This window comes from Dromiciops gliroides, chromosome 1 (assembly GCF_019393635.1).
Source record: "Dromiciops gliroides isolate mDroGli1 chromosome 1, mDroGli1.pri, whole genome shotgun sequence".
Taxonomy (NCBI): domain Eukaryota; kingdom Metazoa; phylum Chordata; class Mammalia; order Microbiotheria; family Microbiotheriidae; genus Dromiciops; species Dromiciops gliroides.
In genome coordinates, this window is record NC_057861.1 from 368,225,761 (window position 1) to 368,246,107 (window position 20,347).

At 35.0% G+C, this 20,347-nt stretch overlaps 1 protein-coding gene and 1 pseudogene across 3 annotated transcripts in view; one reads left to right on the top strand and one right to left on the bottom strand.

Moving 5' to 3' along the window:
- The window catches only part of CDH12 (cadherin 12), a 1,430,569-nt gene that overhangs the window by 83,925 nt on the left and 1,326,297 nt on the right, over nt 1-20,347 (bottom strand). The gene's annotated exons all lie outside the window — the stretch shown is intronic.
- LOC122734282 lies at nt 1,427-2,605 on the top strand (annotated as a pseudogene).

A 20,347-nucleotide genomic window follows, 5' to 3' on the forward strand; every position in this document is an offset into this window, starting at 1 on the left:
TCAGGATGACTGGAGATGGTCCCAGATGTTTGAGGCAATTGGGTTTAAGTGACTTGCCCAAGATAACAGACCTAGTAACTGTCTGAAGTGAGATTTGAACTCAGGTCCTCCCAAATTCAGGGTGAGTGCTCTATCCATTGTACCACCTAGTTTCCCCAGTTTGTCTACACTACCAAAATTGTGATTATAACTAAGTTTTCCATGTGTCTCTGTAAAAAAAAAAAATCCATCATGTCTATGAAATTAAAGGCTTTAAGGAAAAATGAAAAGAAAACCCTTTCAAATTTCTAAACCCTTAAAATTATATAGGACATTTGGACAGGAGGTTAAATTTTAAGGTGATTCTGGTAGACATAAAACAAATTTAGTACCCAAGCCTTGAAGTGAGTGGCTATAGTACTTCATGCTATATAACAAAAGTGAAGACTATTAATTAGACTTTCTAGCTTTATTAAGTAGTAAAATATGTGTTTTTATGGAGAACATTGATTAAAACTATTTTAATACATAATTGCTGTCCTCTTGATGTGTTCAGAATATATTCATTTAAAATATTTGTCTCATAAATTAATTCATTTTTTTTTGCCATGCAGATGCTAGAGCTAAGTAACAAAGGATTTTTTTGTTACAAATATACTTTCAAATGATTTTTTATGTCACACTAAGAATGGGAATGATGAGTTAGAGGTTGTATACATATATATATATATATATTTTTTTTTTAACTTGTTCTACCAAATTCTTTCTCCTGAAAATTCCCCTTCTGCAATTATCTATATCCTCGATATTCTTCAAGGTTCATTTTAGTACAGGGGACCCATCTGGCAATCTGGTGAAGCCCATGTTCCTCTTCATAATGTTTTAAATGTATTCAAGAAAAATATAGGCAGAACTTTCTAGAAAACCTCAATGAAAAGTGGAGGGCAGCACCTGCAGCTGCCTAAGTTCCACACACAAGAACTCGTGCCCCCTCCCCCTGATGTGGAAAATCACAAGTACCCTCTGACCTTGTCTGTCTCAGATAGGCCCTGGCCTTGCTGTGTTTTAGCTGCAGCTACAGGCCTGTCTCTCCTTTGTCCTTTGTAAGGCAATCATTGACCTCAACCTTGTTTGATACACATGTATGTATCTTTCTGTCCTATAATGATGACTATACCACTATGCCACGCCTATTCTTTTTGTATATAACCAGGTGGGCTACAAGGCTCAGGGCCCATTGTTGGAGGTTTGACCCCCTCCCCCCTTGGACCCACACATAATAAACTCTCTCCACCTCAAGTACCTGGTTGAGTATTTTCTGTGTCAATCTTGCCATAACATCCCAATCTTCTCTTTCATCCACTTGATACCCTAACATCTCAACCACCCTATATGTGGGCATTTCAAGACCAAGCATACTGCAAGCATTGTTCCCATCTATAAAAACATGGTGAAGGAAACAACTTATTATGATGTTTTTGGGGTAAAACCCAATGCTTCCCTGGAAGAACTAAAAAAAGGCATATAGAAAACTAGCCTTGAAATATCACACAGATAAGAATCCAAATGAAGGAGAAAATTTCAAACAGATTTCTCAAGCTTAAGAAGTACTTTCTGATGCAAAGAAAAGAGACTCATATAACAAACAGGTGGAGAACAAGGCATCAAAGAGGGTGGTTCTGGTGGTGGCTTTGGTTCTCCAATAGATATTTTTGATATGTTTTTTTGAAGGAAGTGAAAGAATGCAAAGGGAATGGAGAGGTAAAAATGTTGTTCATCAGTTGTCAGTGACCTTGGAAGATTTATATAATGGTGCAAAGGAGAAAACAGGCTTTGCAAAAGAAAGTAATTTGTGATAAATGTGAAGGATAGGGTGGTAAAAAGGAAGCTGTAGAATGCTGTCCTAATTGCAGAGGTATTGGAATGCAAATAAGAATTAAGATAGGACCTGGAATGCTTCAGCAAATTCAATTAGTTTGCATGGAATACCAAAGGCATGGGAATGAATCAGCCCTAAAGATAGATGTAAAAGCTGTAATGGGTGAAAAATTGTGCAAGAGAAGAAGACTCTGGAGGGTCATATTGACAAAGGCATGAAAGATGGTCAGAAGATAACATTCCATGGTGAAGGTGACCAGGAGCCAGGACTTAAGCCAGGAGATATTAACACTATTTTCAGTTGGATCAGAAGAATAAAGCCATATTCACACAATGAGGTAAGGACCTTTTCACCTGTATCCAGTTGGTTGAAGCATTGTGTGGCTTTCAAAAACCAATAACTTGATAATAGAACCACAGTCATTACTTCTCATCCTGGTCAGATTGTCAAACATGGAGATATAAAATGTATGCTGAATGAAGGCATGCCAATTTATCACTCACCTTATGAGAAAGGAATTCTAATAATTGAATTTAAGGTAAACTTCCCAGAGAAAGGCTTTCTTTCAACAGATAAGCTATCTTTGTTGGAAAAGTTATTGCCTTAAAGAAAGGAAGTAGAGGAGACTGAAGATATGGATCAGATAGAACTGGTGGACTTTGAGAAAGAAGATGCCATTACAATGGAGAAGTTGATGAGGATGATAACCATCATCCCAGAGGTGGGCTTTAGCATCAGACCTCTTAAAGGGGCCCAGTGAATACTCTCCATTGTAATGCTGGCTTTTGCATGCAAGAGTGAATGAGTGAAGGACTACAATCATCTTAATACACTCAGTACTAGCTATTGTTTTTGTTGTAATATTCAATTATAGTTGTGTTTTAAAAGATTAATAAAATCAATAATAAAAAATGTTGACTTTTCCAATTTATGGTGTTCAGTGTGCAAGATAGTTTAACATTGTTAATTATTTCCTTATGGTAAAGAAGCTCCCAAGCTTTTTTTTTTTTTTCCCCATAACCTGTACCTTTTGTTTCAATATGTATATACAGAGGCTTAGGCTGAGGTTTGATTCTTGATTAACTAAATGTACACAAGCATTTATAATTGTTAAGCTCTGAAATTAAAATTTTGTACTGAATTCACCATCAAAAAAAAAAAGAAAAAAGAAAATATATAGGATCACAAGGGAAACCAAATATGTTTACATACAGCAATTGTTTTTATTCAAAAATCCCCCCCAAAATTTTTCAGAGTCCTACCTCTACCAAGAAATCCACTCCAGAGACTAGGCATCTCTTCTACGTATAAGTTTTTAGCTTTTATTATATCTAAACATTCATCTGGAATTTTATTACATACTCCCTGAAAACATGTTATATTGAATTATTTTGAATTGTTGCCTACTTCTAGTATTTTCATTTAACTCTTCTTATGTGGATGCTTTATCTTCTGAACTAGATTGTAAACTGCTCAGAATGTGAATTGTGCAGAACATGATGGATTTGATATTGGAGGATTTAGGTTTGAATCCTACCCTTGTTATTCATGTGACACTGTCCTATAAAGTCAGTCAACAAATGTTATTAAGCACCATAATTTTGTCAGATGTTGCAGATACTGAGGACACAAATACAAAGAATAAAATAATCACTACTCTAAACAAGCATATGTTCTATATCACTTATTATTTGCTTTGGTTCCTTAAGAATGGCAAAGCACTTTACAAATACTATCTTATTTAATGTTTGTGATAATCCTATGAGAGTGGATGCTATTATTATTAAAATCAAATGAAAAGTAAAGAACCCACCCATACATATGGGTTTTCTGTGAGCAGAAATCTGAGCAAGGGAGTGGGAAAGGAAATAAAAAATGATACTAAGAAAGTAGAATTGAGGTAATAATATAAATTTAAACTTTATGCTTTTTCAACACTGATAGACCATGTTTCCTTCTGAAAATTCAAAAGTACAAAAACACATAGGAGCATCAGTAAACCATAGTCCACCATAGTGCACTTGAGTCAACTTCCTCTCCATAGAAGTGTCGCTTTTGCTCTTTCAGAAGATCTTAAATAGGAATTGTGTGCTAACAAGATCTCAGAAACAGTTAAAAATTATATTGTAAAAAGAGAAGCATTTTTTCTTTTTCATATTCTATTGATCCAGCTTTTATTCTTATATTGAATTAACTTAAGTTGGGGGCTAGGAAGGAAGAAGGATAAGAGGAGACAATAAGTTCCTGCTAAGGTGTAGGCATTTACATGGGGAGATGTTTCCAAATGCCCCTAGAGTGAATATTACCCTCCCTGGAATACATGGGTGGTGGTGGTGGTGGTGATAATGATGATGATGATAGCAGCACTTATTAGTGCTTTAAGGTTTTCAAACCAATGTATTATTTACTCCTATCAACAGCCGTTTGAGGTAAGTGCTATTATTACCTCCATTGTACAAAAGAGGAAAGTGAGGCACAGTGAGTTAAATCACTTTCCTGGATTCACACAGGTAGTAATTGTTTGAGGCAGGATTAAAACTTGAAATTTTGGCTTCCTGATGATTCCAAGTCTATCATTCTAATCCATTGTGCCAACAACCTATCCAGGTATCAGGTAGACAGAAGGACTTTTTGATTTATTTAAAGGTGAGCAATATGATATAGTAAAAATTACTTATAAAAACTACTGAATATATTAAAAACTATATAGGTATCATAATTCAAATGATTTTGTATTCACCTTAATGTGTGAGTCAATGTTTAGTACAAAATAAAATAAACATCATAAAAGTCTTTATTCTGGGACTCAGTATTAATTAAGTGAAATTTAGGAAATAAGAAAATTTTCAATTCCAAGGCAACATGATTGATATGACAGTTGTTGATATAGGACTTGGATGCCCATCAATGTAAATTTAGATTTTTTAGTTGCTTTTTAAAATGATCTTAGATGTTGACATTTTCATAAGGGTTATTCTCAAAATGGAATAACTTCAATAGAGATAACATGCTCTTAAATTAATCCATTCAAAGAATACATTTTTCACAATAGATGAAATGTCACATTACAATTATCTCTCCAGATATAAGATGAGATTATGGTCACCAAGGCTCTTCATTTTAATGGCTTTTCCCCTGTTTATGGTCTAGATATGATTCATGTGATGTCATAGTCTCAAAAGACTCATAGGTTCAGGTGACCCAGAAGATCAAGAAAAAGGTTCACTCTGGTGTCTAAGTCACTGTAGTCTATTACCCTGATGACTTGTGTAGAAGAAATGGTGTAAAAAGATACCATCAAGGACATATTTGGCAGGAAAACAAAGTTGACTTGGTATCTGATTAGAATTATGCCAAATACTGGGTAGTAAAAGCAAAAAATAACCAAAAGAATTCATTTAAAAAAAAAACACGGCAGAATCCCTCTATAGAAGGTAGAATTTCTGGGTAGAAGTTCTATGGAGGATGTATGGATAGTCATAGATAAATGCCTCACTGGGTAAAAAGGATAGCATGTATTATAATTCATGCTAGCAGAAGCAAAGACTCCAATCAAATGATGGATCCAACACAGTATCGATACGTATGTCCAGGTCTTGAATAGCCATAGAAAATGATAAGTGCTAGTCAATTTTCATAGATAGATGGATAGATAGATTTGTATATACATGTACATATATACCTATATGTGCCCATATACACATACTTATATGTATATCTATACAATACATATATGTACATGTATATTTACATATATACTTATATACGTAGATGCTGTAGATAGTAGCAAATAACTATGAATTAGCAGAGTAGTGAGTCCTCCTTCACCTCATACCTCCATTAATATCCCTTCATATGATTCTATAGTGTTGGTTGGAGAGAGACTTTGGGGAAATGTGTAAAAAATAGTAATGACAGAAAGTCTTAATGTGTATATATATATATGTATATATGTATATGTATATATATGTATACACACACATATATGTATATCTATATGTTGTGTGTGTATCTATATAGCTATATATATCTGTCAATATATCTCTATGTATCTATTTATAAGGATATATAGAGGTATAAGGAAGGAATATCAGATATTGAGGTATGACTAGGAAAATTAGAAAGTGGTTGAGTGGGGGCAGCCTGGAAGTGTAAAAAAAAAAGAAAAAGAAAAAGTACAAAATGTGAAGTCAGAGGACCTGACCTTTACTACCTCCATGACTCCGGGCAGCCTCTCTGGGCCTCATCTACAAAATAAGCAAGCTGGACTGCATGATGTCTAAAAATTTTTTCAATTCTAAATCCTTGGAGAAAGTTTTCATAGTACTAGCAAAATCAGAGTGTTACCCTAAAGAAAGGAATAATTTTGTGTATAACATCTGATAAATGAAATGTAAAAGACTAATTCTTTCCCTATTTCCATATATAATTATGGCAACTCAGTGCCTTGAAAATTGATTTGTATAATTTTAGGGTCCTATTACCTAAACCAGTGCATTGCCTAGGATGGGAGAAGAGAGAAATAATGGTTCATAAATCAAGAGACCTTCTGTATCAAGCTAGGGAAACAGTTTTACCTTGATATTGAAATAACCAGATTTCTTCTGCATCTTTTTAATTGATCCTATTTACAGCTAATTGATTTTGTCCTATAATTGCCAAAGTCATGATTGTCTCTTAACTTAATTCAGACATTTAGCTGGCCTGTAATGAGTTAAGTTTAGAAATCCAATTTCTGATGTTAATCAGTGTTCTGTTCTTGTGCCTAGTAAATGTTACACTTAAATAATACAGGTAGACAACCAGGAGTAGAGGCTAGTTAGTATCTTTGCCACCACTGAGCTATCCTTTAAGTTTGTCTTGTTTATTGTCTAAAGAATTCTAGTTTGCTTTCTCTGTCTTTGCAGAAGCATCTGGACTGAAACAATGAGCATTGCTTAGTCAAGAGGGAAGGATGGGGGTTTTGGTTAGCCCTCATTATCAATTTCCATCCAATCAAATTTTCTTCCAGTCATGATGCTAGCCTTCATATTTTCTGTATCCCCAAAACTTTTATAAACATGTTTTTACCCAATAGCTGGGTCTGAGCTTTGCTGTGGGAAACTGAAATCCTATTCATTTGTAAATTTGTGCTTTGGACTTTGTGCTTCAATTTATTTTATTTTGACAGTAACAGTATAAAGATTTTCTTTAAAACAGCATAGGGAAACTGTTCTTTTTACAATTTTAGAGATCATCACCTCTAATGGAACAATCCTTTATTTGATTAGACCTTAGACTGATGTGAATTTTGAAACCAGGGTAGGAGAAAGAGTTGTAACTTTGAGATCACTCCAGTAAGGGAAGAAGTTAAGTCTACATTTATGAATGGGTCAGGCTAAGTCAACTACAACTTTCTAACTGTCATAAAGTGTCCTGCACAAGGTGAAACATCCTCATTAACAAAGACATGCTAATAAAACAAATTCTTCCAGGCCCTTCTCATTTTTTATTTGTTTGTTTGTTTGTTTGTTTTTATTTTTTGTGGGGCAATGAGGGTTAAGTGGCTTGCCCAGGGTCACACAGCTAGCAAGTGTCAAATGTCTGAGGCTGGATTTGAACTCAGGTCCTTCTAAATCCAGAGCCAGTGCTTTATCCATTGTGCCACCTAGCAGCCTCTCCCTGCTCATTTTTTAAATTGTAGTTTCTGTAATCTATTACTTTAAAATCAGAAATGCATACAAATAATGAGCAATGTAATCAAAAGTCGAATCAAATGCTTTCTAGTATATTTGGCTAAACACATTTTTTTTCTGACATCAAGCGATGTATTTGTCAAATTGTCCTTTTTCAGAGAAAATAAGCAGAATGCCTACTGATTAATGCAAACTTCTACTTTTTGGGGGATCCAAGCTTTTGTTCTGAAACTTTATGGCAATATTACCAAATTACTATTGTACCAATGAACTAGATTTAGTTTAGAATTTATATTTGGTGAAATTTTAGTCAAGTCTTAACAATATAAACTAGTTGCAGAAGAATGGTTTCCAGGGTAATTTTCTAAATAACAGAGAGAAATATAACCAAATATAAAGGAAATATCTATAAGAAAATATTTTCACCATCAAAAAGTTTGATCTATATCATATATGTATGTATATATACAAAGAAAGAGAGAATGGAGTTTTGTTCATGATGCTGGCCAAAAAATTACCCAAAACAAACAAAAAAACCCTGAAAGATAAAAATTGTTGAGGTTGACAGATTAATATAATAAAGAAAAACATAGCAAAAACAGGAATTCATCCCAAATAGCTAGAGATGACTTTGTTTCCTTAGCTTACATTTGCCTCTAGTTCAAATTAATTTTCATATACCTGAGATAGGTATATAGATCAATGTGCTATGATTTACTGCTCAAGCTAAAGGATTCAAAAGAAAAACCTTAAGTTTAGAATGGAGGCACTTTGTCTGGATTTTGTTAACTGAGCAAAGTGCCAGTAGCTAAGACTAAACAGTTCTTAATCTAGCATTATTAACTTGGGATTCAAATTACTATATGATAACAGTCTGAAGATAAGGTGACCTACAAATATTCAAAAGAGATGAAACTCAGAAGCTGGCTACAAATCCAGCCATAATTACCAGTGAAGTCTACCATACAGAATTAGAGGTGGGAGTTGCTTTTCCCTATCTGTGTACTTGTCATGTACATCCCCTTTCATGCAAGGTTATTTTGCATACTTACTCTCCCCAATGTTGGTATGTATATTTAACAGAAGCAGAAGAGATTAAGAAGAGGTGCCAAGAGGGGGGCAGAGCTTAGATGGCAGAGGAAAGGCAGTGACTTGCCTGATCTTTCCCCAAGAAACCTCCAAATTCCTGCAAATAATGTCATAAGACAATTCCTGGAACAGCAGAACCCACAAAAGGACAGGGTGAAATCATTTTCCAGTCAAAGACAACTTAGAAGGTTATCAGGAAAGGTCTGTACCAGGGTGAGAGTGGGGTCTTCCCAGTGCATGTTGCACAAGCACAGACCCAGCCCCAGAAAACCAGGCCCAAGAAGACTCTGAATCAGCTGCAGCAGCAGCTGCTTCTGAAACTCAGCCCATGGACGGTGAGGGGGTCGATCAGTTGGCCAGGGGGAGATTACAGGGGTCTCTTTTCTGGCATTGAGGTAGGACTCTGTTGTTTTTCTCATGCTTGCAGCTGAGTTGTAGACTTGGGTGGCAGTACCAGCATGGGAAGGAGCACAAGAGCCCCACAACTTGCAGCCACAGTGAAGCAGGATTCTCTTCTGGGTTGCAATGCTGAGAAGCAGGCCTATGGTTGCTTGTAGATCAGAGCACAGGTCAGGAGAGTGGTGAATATACCTCTCCTTAAATCATACCCCCTTGGAAGAACTAAGGACTTACAAATTCCTAGAAGTATCTCAAAGATCAGCTGCTGGAACCCCCCAAAGTTTAGGACAGTGCCCCCTTCACCCTGAAAGCAATGAACCACTTTAACAAAGAGTTAAAAATCAAGAAATAGGCTGGGGAAAAGAGAAAACAGAAAAAAATGCTGACCCTAGAACGTTTCTATGGTGACAAGGAAGATCAAAATACACCTTCAGGGGCAGCTAGGTGGCACAGTGGATAGAGCACCAGCCCTGGAGTCAGGAGGACCTGAGTTCAGATCCGGCCTCAGACACTTAACATTTACTAGGTGTGACCCTGGGCAAGTCACTTGACCCCAATTGCCTCACTTAAAAAAAAATAAAAAAAAATACACCTTCAGAGGAAAATAACAAAGTCAAAGCTCCTGGATCCAAAGCTTCTAAGAAAAATATGAATTGGTTTCACGCCATAGAAGGACTCAAAAAGGACTTTGAAAATAAAGTAAGAGAGGTAGAGGAAAAAATGGAAAGGGAAATGAAAGTGATGCAAAAAAAAAAACATGAAAAAAAAATCAACAGCTTAAAAAGCCAAGTTGACCAAAGGGAAAAGGAGGTACAAAAGCCCTCTGAAGAAAATAATTGCTTAAAAATTAGGATTGAGCAAATGGAAGCTAATGACTTTATGAGAAATTAAGAAAAAATGAAGCAAAACCAAAAGAATGAAAAAATAGAAGGCAACATAAAATATCTCCTGGGAAAAACAGCTGACCTGGAAAATGGATTCAGGAGACATAATTTGAAAATTATTGGACTACCTGAAAGCCATGATTTAAAAAGAGCCTAGACATCATATTCCAAGAAATTGTCAGGGAAAATTACCCTGAAATTCTAGAAGCAGAAAGTAAAACAGAAATTGAAAGAATCCACTGATCACCTCCTGAAAGAGATCCCAAAATGAAAACTTCAAGGTATATTATAGTCAGATTCTAGAGTTCCCAGGTCAAGGAGAAAATATTGAAAACAGCCAGAAAGAAACAATTCAAGTATTGTGGAGCCACAATCAGGATAACACAAGATCTAGCAGCTTCTACATTAAAGGATCAAAGGGCTTGGAACTAGGATTAACATCAAGAATCACCCATCCAGCAAAACTGAGTATAATCCTTCTGGAGGAAAATGGAAATTCAATGAAAGAGAGGACTTTCAGGCATTCTTGATGAAAAGACCAGAGCTGAATAGAAAATTTGACTTTCAAATACAAGACCCCAGAGAACCATAAAAAGGTAAAGAGGAAAAAGAAATCATTAGGGATATTAAAAGGTAAAACTGTTTACATTCCTACATGGGATTATGATACTTGTAAATCATAAGAACTCTCATTATTAGGGCAGCTGGGTGGAGTATATTTAGACAGAGGACACAGGTGTGAGTTGAATATTTAGGGATGAAATCTTTAAAAAAATAAAATTAAGGGGTGAGAGGAATGCACTGGGAGAAAGAGAAAGGGAGAGATGAAATGGGTCAAAGTATCTCACATAAAAGGAACAAAACAAAAAAAGCTTATACTGTGGAGGGGAAGATGGGGGTGGGGGGGTGTGCTGGTGAGTGAGTGGACCTTACTCTCATCAGAATTGGCTCAAAGAGGGGATAACATACACACTAATTTGGGTATAGTAATCTATCTTGCCCTTCAGGAAAGTAGTAGAGGAAGAGAGTAAGGGGTGGGTGGGTGAAAGAAGGGAGGTCAAATTGGGGAAGGGGGAAGTCAGAAGCAAAACGCTTTTGAGGAGAGAGAGGGTGAAAGAAGATAGAAAATAGAGTAAATGTCATGTGGAGGAAATAGGATGGAGGTAAATACAGTTAGCAATAATAACTGTGAAAAAAAATTGAAGCAAGTTTGTCTGACAGGCCTCAGTACTCAAACACATTGAGGGCTGTGAGTGAGATTTTCCCCACCCTTTAAATATAAGAGATTTAATTGTGATAGTAATCACTATAAAAGACTACAAATGGTGATTTACTCAACATTAAGTGTTCTTTGGTTCCTTAAGTTAAAAATACTATAGCACAAAGTATAGATATTATGTAATTGCAGCAATGTGTATTCATTTATCAATGAATTGTGAATTTGCTCTTGGTCTGCGTAACTAAGTGCCTTTTACTGTGTTCATTGTAGCACATTGTGGTTAATCAAGGTCCTAAAGATAGTATCTTCTTGTTTTTCTTTTTTGTGGAGCAATGAGGGTTAAGTGACTTGCCCAACGTCACACAACTCATAAAGTGTCTGAGTTAAGATTTGAACTCAGGTCCTCCTGACTCTAGGGCTGGTGCTTTATCCACTGTGTCACCTAGCTGCCCCAAGATAGTATCTTTTAAGCTGAAGGAACCAATCAACATTACAGATCATGACTGACCATAACACCTTTTCATGTACACGAACACTTACTCTTTAAACTGATGTCCTAGATGGTTAACCAATCAGCTGAAAGGACATGACCTTAGTACTTAGAGTCAATATTATCCCTGTAAAATCTGTAAGAGTCCCAGGAACATCCATTGATTTCATGAACTCTACCATTTGACTTTGTTATGTAGATGCAATGGGAGGAATAATGTCTTAAAATAGTAAGGTATATAAGCATTTAAACCTCACAGGGGCATAAAAGTCTGAGGCTGGTACTGCTCATGGTCTTACAGGTACTACCCCTGCCTGACTGACTTTATTGTGAGACAGGATTCATCTCTCAATAAACCTATCTTTCTATGGATTGGAGTCTTTGCTGTTTCTTTTCTTCATTGGACATAGAGATTTTGCAACAGTACTGAGTCAAATTTGTTAAAATAAGAGACATTCTTCAATTGACAGATGATCAAAATATATGAAGTTTTCAGATGAAATAATCAAAATTACCTATAGCCATATGAAAAAATGCTCTAATTCATTATTGATTGGAGAGATTCAGGTCAAAACAATTCTGGGGTACTACCTCATAGTTATTGGATTTGATAATAGAATAGCAGAGGAAAATGAGAAATGTTATAGGGGAAAGTTGTAAAGTGATTCAAACTTTCTATAGAGAAATTTAGAATTATTGCCAAAGGACTGTAGAACTATGCATACTCTTTGACCTAGTAATACCACTACTAGGTTGGGATCCAAAAAGAGATTAACAGAAAGTTGAATTTGAAACTGAGGAGATGCCCATCAATTGTGGAATGGCTGAACAAATTGTAGGATGAGATTATTTTTTAAAAAATATTTTATTATTTTTCCAGTTACATATAAGGATAGTTTTCAACATTTGTTTTCACAGTATTTTTAGTTCCAATTTTTTTTCTACCACCCTTTTTTCCCTCCCTCTTCCCCAAGATGTAAAGCAGTCTGACTATAGTCTGTATATGTACAATTACATTAAACATATTTATACATTAGTCATAATATGAAAGAAGACTTAGAGCACAAGGGAAAAACCTCAAACAAGAAGGGAAAAAATAGTTCAAAAGTAGTAACAATATGGCTCAATCTGCATTCATAATTCACAGTTCATTTTTCTGGGTGTTGAGAACATTTTCTATAATGAGTCCTTTGAAACTGTTTTGGTTCATTGCACTGCTAAGAAGAGCCAAGTCTATCCCCATTGTTCATCACACAATGTTGCTGTTACTGTGTACAATGTTCTTCTGGTTCTGCTCCTCTCAGTCAGCATTAGTTCATGTAAGTCCTTCCAGGTTTCTCTGAACTCCTCCTGCTCATCATTTCTTATAGCACAATGATATTCCATTACATTCATATATGTGGGATGATATTATGATGGAACACTATTTTGCTATAAGAAATGATGAGCAGGGGGCAGTTAGGTGGCACAGTGGATAGATAAAGCACCGGCCCTGGAGTCAGGAGTACCTGAGTTCAAATCTGGCCTCAGACACTTAACACTTACTAGCTGTGTGACCCTGGGCAAGTCACTTAACCCCAATTGCCTCATGTAACGATTAGAATAACGCCACCTGCTGGATACTTACTGTAGAAGAGTTCTGCCCATGAAGGGAAGGTCTTTGAGGGCAAGACCAGGAGTCAGGAAGTGACGCGGACTAGTGGGAGGAGGAAGGAAGAGACTGGCGCTCAGTCTCGCTCTCTTTTCCTCTGGACTCTGGTGGAGAAGGGAGCGAGAAATGTGCTCTCCCTTTAATAGATAGGAATCTAGGCCTTTTTCTCTCTCTTTACCAAATTCTTATTCTCCTTAATAAATGCTTAAAAGTCTAACTCTTGCTAAAGCTTATAATTTATTGGCGACCACTCATTAGATATTTTAGACAGTTTAGCTAGAATTTTAGCCCTTAACAGATGGCTGACCACGAAGAGGAAAGCTAAACTTCAGTCTTCTGATCTTCTGGTTGGGTAAGAAATTTCCCCTCCCTCTCCCTTTAACTGCTAAGTACTGGCGTACTGGCTGTGTTTTCCTTTAAATTTTTTCGAATGGACCTTTTAAACTCCCTAATTACCCTATTTTTGATTTTAGTCTGTTTAACCAGACAAATGGGGGATAAGATCATGTTAATGCTTTGTTTTTGTGGATTTTCTATTTTTCTTTTTATTTTTGTTAAAAGAGCCAGCAACTTACTCACACAAGGAAATATCACTCCCTCTCCCAACCATGCTTTTTCAGAGAAACCTGAAGAGATTCCTGCAGCTTTTCCCAATTCTAACACTAATTGTTGCTCTAATTTTGCATGCCTGGAGGCAATGACCCACCCTCTAGAAGTTTTTAATCCCCTAGCACCTGGAGGCAAAGTGGGGGAAGAGGAATCCAGGCCTGAGTTCAAAATCAAGTCTGATTCAAATTGTGCTGGTCCCTCCCCTCCTCTCCAGACCCCACCCTCTACTCCCCCCATGGCCAAGCCCATTGCTTCCCCTGCCCGGGAAGTCCAAAGATCTAATGCGCATGCTCAACTTTCTCTAACTACATTTGCAGCTTCAGGCTCAGCCCTTCCCCAGCCTGGCTGTGCTTCTGAGACAACCTTAGAAAACCCTTTAAATTCCAGATATGCTCGTTTTGTTCATAATTTTGCTAACCTGCTTTTGTCTTTAATTAGTAATCTTATAAAGCATTTGTATGGTGAAAAGACTGACAGACAATATAGAGGGGTTAAAGAAGAAAAACTTAAGCTGAATAAGAATGACAATCATCACCATAGTTCAAGACTCCGCTTCTTTTGCCATGGAAGTATATATATTTTACAGAAATGTAGAAGTAAGAAGCAAGGTATTGATATGAGTATTGGGGATTTTAGATATCGGAATCAAAAGTGTTCTGAATTCACTCAGAGTAATAGTATCAGTTCAGAGGTTACATAGGATTTCTATGCTATTACATCTACATTTTGAAATTAATGGTATGGGTTTATTTTCATAGAGATTTTCATGCTTTTGAGATTGTGTCTTATACTTAGTTTTTAAAACAAGGAGAATATTTGTAAAAACTTTTTAGTCATGTGATCAAGTTTATATTTTATAATACTCTTATTAATATTAAGTTCATTCTCATTTAGATTTCCTTAGTTTGAATTTCACTGTCTTTTATTGTTCCATGTGTATTTTCTTCTATTCATTTATCTAATTTTAAAAAATTGCAAGATGGTTTTGATTTCATAATACAGTGTTAATTCTAGGAGTATTGTGCTCCCATATTCTGAGTTGTTTGTTTTTGTTATTTTTTCTCAACTGATTATTTGATCAAACTCTTTAAAGCATTTCCTTGGCAAATTGGTTGCCATGGCAAGTGTAAATTGATTCTAGAAGTATTATTTTTGATAAGCATATTCCAAAAAAAAAAAAGAGGGGAACATTTGTAAAAGTTTTCTTTTTTTCAAAAAAAAAAAGTTTTCTTTGAGATTCTGTTGTGCTTTAACTTATATTTAAATATGTTCAGATTTTTCACAAAAGTAATTGTATACTAAGTAAAAAAAGGTATTATTTGAAATTGTTGCATAATTATATATTATATTCTGAGTCAAGATGTATTCACATTTTTTGCAATCATTTATTATCCTCAATTTTTAAATCCATATGAGACTTGGATTATGGGAACTTATCATTTAAGACACTAATTGCCTTTATTCTGAGTTATCAGATGCCAGTTGGCCAAGATGCCATCCAATCACAAGAGGAATACATGCAAGAGCAGACACTGAACTGTCACATGAGGGGAGACATGCATGAAGTCAAGGTATGGCCGAGGGAACGGCTTTTGACTAATGTTGAGGTTGGATTCTCTTGGTTTAATATTTTATTTTATTTTTCCCCACAATATTGTACAGATGGCTGGAAGTATTCATCCCACCCATCTCACTTCTACACCTGGCTTCTATGCTCCCTCCTATATGCCTGATGCCATGGACATCTCAAATCCCATGCATCTGATTAAGTCTGACTCAGTTTCCTCCAATATGTTCAGTGGCATGGACATATATTCCATCCACCTATTTTAAGCCTGGTATACTGCATGGGCAGTATATATTGCTCAAGTGTGGGAATGCTCATATCGCATCATTTCTCTGTTCTTTTATGGTAACCCCCATAATTATCTCAGGTGTCATGATAAATACAGTGTTGAATTTGGCCTTGACACCTGTTACCAATTATATTAGATTTTTAAATTTCTCATAATGGCATGAGGATAATTAGGCAGATGATGCAAAAAATGATGAAACAAAGATAAAAATTATTTTAAAAAATTAATATCACAGCAATTGTCTTCTCAATTACCCTCCATAAGGGGGGACTATAGTAATATTATAATTTTAAAGAATGTTTCAATTTTTGTTTTATTATATGTTTCATGTGTAACAACTAAGATTCTGAATTCCCTTAGACATGTTTTTGAGAACTTTCATTGTTTGATTTGATTATTGACAAAGCTATTTTAAAATTGTGTTAAGCTCAATTTTGTAGGAAATTTTCCTGGCTGATTACCAGCATCCACACATCAACCCCTGAAAAGACTTCCATTCCATGACTACACCTAGAGGACATCTAAGAAAAGACTTTCAGAGACTTTAAATGAACAGTTTTGATTTGTTGTTTTTGTGCTAAAAAACAAACAAACAAACAACAACAACAAAAAGAAATGATGAGCAGGATGCTATCAGAAAAACCTGGAAAGACTTACATATGTTGATGCAAAGTGAAATGTACTGTATACAAAATAATAGCAATATTGTGAGATGATGTGCTGTGAATGACTTAGTTATTTTTGGCAATACAATGATCCAAGACAGTTCTGAAGGACTTATGTAAAATGAAATCCATCTCCAGAGAAAGAACTGATGGTATCTGAATACAGATTAAAGGATATATATATATATATATATATATATATATATATATATATATATATATATATATATATATATATATATATATATATTTTGGATGGGTAATGAGGGTTGTGACACATAACTAGTAATTGTCAAGTATCTGAGGTTGTATTTGAATGGTAGGGAGGGAGGGAGAAAGAGAATTTGGAATACAAAGTTTTAAAAATGAATGCTAAAATTTGTTTTTTCATGTAATTTGCAAAAACAAAATTTTAAAACAAAAGAAGAAAAACAAAGAAGAAGAAGATGGGGCAAGAATCCACAAAAGAACTACACAAGAAAGATCTTAACATCACCAATAACTATGATAGTGTACTTACTGATCTAGAACCAGACATCCTGGAGAATGAAATCAAGTGGGCCTTGACTGCTAAAAATAAGGCTACTGAAGGCATTTATGGGCTCACAAAGAGTCAGACATTTCTAAATGTAAAACAACATTTGTGGGTGCAGAAAACACTAGTTGATGAAGGAAAATACTCTATTTTTCCTACTATGGTATTTCATTAAATGCTTTTCCTTTGACTTATGTCCTCTAATCTAAAGAGAGGGGGTGGGGAAATAAACATACCAGTGGAGGATCTTAAGTTTTGCACAGACATGGACCAAAACAAGACTTTGAATCTGGGGCAACTACTTGTGTTCCCAGTGCTACATATATTACACAGGGAGAAGCAAGATAAAAGGGGGCTTTTGGAGGAATTTAGACGTATGTTTTCTTATAGTGTGTGTACACACACATATATACAGATGTGTGTTTATGTGCATGTATAGATATGTTTATATGCACATAAACAACACATAAGCATGCGTACATGCATGAATGCATATGTGTGTATACATGTATGCGTATGTATGAGGCAGAGATAACTAGGTGGCTCAATGGATGGAGTGCTAGGCCTGTAGTGAGACAGACATGAACTTAAGTCCAGCTTCAGACATTTGCAAGCTGTTTAACCCTGGATAAGTCACTTAAACTTTGTTTGCCTTAATACTCTAAAGAAGGAAATGACAGATCTTTCCAGTATTTTTCCCAGGAAATACAGGGTAACAGAATGTTGGACAGAAGTGAATGATTGAACAAATATTTGAATAACCAAATAAACCTGGGGCAATTGACCTCTTATCAGTTGTTAAGAAATAATTATTTTCAGTCTGTATTGTCATGTGAAATGTCTAAGAAAGATTTTAGGTTGGCTAAAAATACTTGGTCTATTATTTTTCAAATGTATAACTGATAACATCTGTCCAAATGTCCATATACTATTCCTTGAGGATACTAAAGCTGCTAAATCTTAATGTATTAATAATATTTTAACTTTGTAAAACAGAATAGTAGAAGATCTAAGGTAAGGACCTATAAAGGAGGTTCATTACTATTTGCATTGTTTTTAATAGCTATACAAATATCAATCATGGAGTGGGACTATTTAAACAAATCTTTTCATATAAACTCAGTTTTTTTAACTTAAGAATAATCTCTCAATGAAAAAAAGCAGTCATACTGACAAATTTAATGTAAATGTAATTCTAGTGTATAAAACAGATTCTATTAAAAAAAAACAAAATAAGGAAACAAAGAAAAAATAACTGTGAATGCCTGCTTCTGCATGACAAAGCAGATTGATTTGGATCATGATGTGATTATATGCATATATCTTTAGTTAAAAATAATATAAAATAATTTACATTGATTTCACAAAGAATTTTTTCTGAATATCTCTGAAAATTTTATAATTGTTCACATGCTTAGTGTTTTCATATGGGAAACTTCTGTATAAATATTATATAAATATATACACATGTGTGCAATTTTACTTTAATACTACAATGTCCATACATACATATACACATACATATGTTCATGAATATACACACACAAACATATATATTATATATGTGTGTATGTATGTATATATGTGTGTATATATATGTGTATATATATGTGTGTATGTATGTGTGTGCATATATATATATATGTGTGTGTATGTATGTGTGTATATATATATATATATATATATATATATATATATATATATATATATATATATATATATATATATATATATATATGTTTGTGTGTGTGTGTTGTGGCAGGTTAAACTTTGGAAGAAAAATATTTCTTCCTGATATGATAAAATACCCCATCTGAGGGAGTTGTCGAACTGAGTGTACCATACTGACTCCATCTTGTGAGTCAATTCTGGCTCTAACTCAGTTCTATTCAATTTGGGGTCTAATCCAATTTCTGTCATGTGTGAACACTTTATTCAATTATTAGAATTGTGAGAAAAAAAATGTATTACATTCTATGAACCTAGCCCTGGGAAGCCAGACCACCTCTTAAGTGTTCTTCAGAGACTCTTAACTAAAGAACTAGGTTATGTTGACCAGAAATACTGAGGTCTTAAGACTGATACAAGGAGTTTTCTCTCAAGCAACCCATATATCTTATCTGAAAACTGGCTCCATCATGGTCAATCAGTTATTGTTTCCATGTTCCTTTCCTTGAATAAAGAGAATTGGGAGAAATAGAAAACTTTTTTCTGATTTTAGGGAAACTATTCACTCTCCTCCCAAATCAAAAAACTCCTAATCTTTCCTACATTTAGAAAATCATATTACTTAATTTTATACCCTGATTGTTTTACTTTAATTAATTGGTCTTACTTGATTAGTTGTTTTTAATGTATCTGGGGCTCAGTGACAAAGCTGAGGAGGCCTGCCTGGTCCTGATTTTTTATGCAATGGGTGTGCACTGTTAATAAATGAATATGCTCAGAAACTGGAACTTTTGTTTCATCAGTCATTTCAGATTCCATCCACCACACAACTCAATCCTTTGTAAAAGCAGGAGTTACACAGGTATGGTATACAAAATATTTTTCAGAGTTTTTCAGTTTAATGATTGATTTTACTGATTTTTTCTTCATCTTCTCTTTCTTTTTTACTTTAAAAAACAATTTATTTTATGGGTTGGCAGGCATGGATAAGGAAATATACTGAGAGAAAATCAGATTATGTAAAAAAGAAAATATTATTTTTCAAAAAGAACACAGATGTGCACACACACACACACACACACACACACACACACACACACTTTAACAGGAGGAAAGCTGCTTAGTTCCCCCCACACCTATTTTACTAAAATCCTTAAGTTCCCCCAAACCCATCAATAATTAAAAAAAAATAAATGAGATGTTACAGTTTCATTGTGACAACCATAGTGACTTTTTCCTCCTCAGAAGTATAAAGAGTGTTAGGCAAAAGAAGCCAATGGCAAATAGGAAAGAGTACCCCTTAAACAATGGAAGCACTAGCATGACTGGAGATGGGTTACATCTAGTCTTTGTGTCCAGAAGTAGCAGAGGAATTCCTGAATAAGATCTAGAGAAGGCAGATGGATACTAGAGTGCTGATTTTAGATGTCCCGCATAATAGCAGTTAGGAACAACTGGTACAGTGATAATTAGCATGGTACTACAGAGTTACAACTGGAACAGCTCATGGGCAAAAATCGAGGGTACTGTGAAAAAAACAAAGATTGTCCTATGCAAAATTACATCAGAGGAATAGATCCTGGCCATGGCAGATGACTGTAATTCTTCGACTATAGCTAGAGAGATGAGTTAGTTAAAAAAAATGCACCTTCCACTATTAAAATATTCATGTGTGTATACGTTTATATGTATGTATACACACATATGTATATACACACCTATATAAATATATGTGTAGATGTGTGTATG